This window comes from Pteropus vampyrus, unplaced genomic scaffold, assembly GCF_000151845.1.
Source record: "Pteropus vampyrus isolate Shadow unplaced genomic scaffold, Pvam_2.0 Scaffold9, whole genome shotgun sequence".
Classification (NCBI taxonomy): Eukaryota; Metazoa; Chordata; class Mammalia; order Chiroptera; family Pteropodidae; genus Pteropus; species Pteropus vampyrus.
Window position 1 is genome coordinate 4,939,707 of NW_011888790.1, and position 1,704 is coordinate 4,941,410.

A 1,704-nucleotide genomic window follows, 5' to 3' on the forward strand; every position below is an offset into this window, starting at 1 on the left:
GGTAAACTCCCTAAAGCAGAAGCATCCCTGGTGTGTTGGAGGAACATTCAAGAAGCCAACATGACTGGAGCCAAATAAACTAAGGGAGGGTAGTAGGAGATGCAGTTAGGTAGCTAATAGGTAGTCAAGTCTCATAGGGTCTTGGTGTCCCCTTGCAAGAACTTTAGTTGTTATTCCAAGTGAGATGGGAAACCAGAAAAGCAAAATGATCTGACTTAAGTTTGGAATAGATCCCTCCTGGCTGGACTGGAGGGGAGCATTGGTCAGAAACCTATTTCAGAATCCAGACAAGAGATAATGGTGTTTGGGGTCAGGAGCAGTAGACATGCTGTATTTGTGCAACTAGAGATTCATTTATTCAGCAAATGTTTATAGGCACTGTGCAATGTGCAGGGATGCTGTGGTGACCAGCCTAGTGACAGTCTTTACCCTATTGCTGTAAACAAGTAATGGTAATAGTTAACATGGAGGGAGGGCTTGCCACAAGTCAAGGCCGCTCTAAGCAGTTGAAAAGTATTCTCTCAGTGATCCTACCTCAAGGATTCGGGTGCCACGATAGTCCCCATTTAAAGGTGAGAAAAGTTAGACACTGAGAGAGTTAGTGTATAGCCCAAACTTGCACAATCAGACAGTCAGAATTCAAGAGCACAGGGTTAGGCTCCACAGTGCCCCCTTTAAAATGGCCGGTGTGATGGGGGTTATAATAGGATGATGTGGGAGGGAGGCAGCGTTGAAGCTGAGACTTAACAGGGGTTTGCCTCGGGAAAGTTGGGTGTAGGGAGAAGTGAAAACAGGGGTGGGAAGGGAAGTGCTTTAGGTATAAGGAAGAACATTTACAAAGACAGACCTAGAAGTGAAAAATGTTGTTAGATCCTCAAATGTGTAAGGGCTGGTGATTTAGAATGAACCAGAAAAACAGTCAGAGATTAGAACTTCAGTTTAATAAATTTATTGATCAATAATATACCAATTGCACATTTGTCTTTAAAGTTTTCTTCCTGGGATTTCACATTGCAACTACATCAGTTGAAAGAGAGTAGATCTTGGAGTCAGAAAAGCAATGGCATCCCAAGAAGTAGCTTGCATTGGGGAAGTTAAAGGCCCCCTGATCTTCATCACCAACTCGATCTAACCCAACTAAATATAACAAGTAAATCAATGAGCTAACTATGCAAACACAGATTGAAGAAAAGTCCCCTGCTCACATTTCCATCAGATAGCTGCCCCTAACCCTTCTAATGCAAAATTTTAGAGCCTCTGTTACATATAAGCCTAACTGAATGTTGCTCTATCATTTATGAGCTTTGAAATAACATGAGTTATTTCACATCTATAAATTTCATTGATCCATTCTGTAAAATTGACATGTTATTACCCATTTGATAACATTATCATCACTCTCAATTGAATTAATGATACAAATTGCATATTTGACAGTTTCTATTTATTTGCAAAACTAAAATAGCTAAACAACACTTGCATGTTCTGATAAAGAGCACATTTTTTTATTATCTCACGAACTGGACAAATGATTAAGTGATACAGGAATAGAAAAAGGATTCAAATGTTTGAGTTCTATAAATTCTACCTACTTCTGTTCAAAACTTTCTATTTAATTTACTTCAAAATAAGTTGGGAATTTCTTGTCATATGATGTCTGGAAGTAGGAGAATGCTCTGATTTCTTAAGCAGAGAGTACCCTGG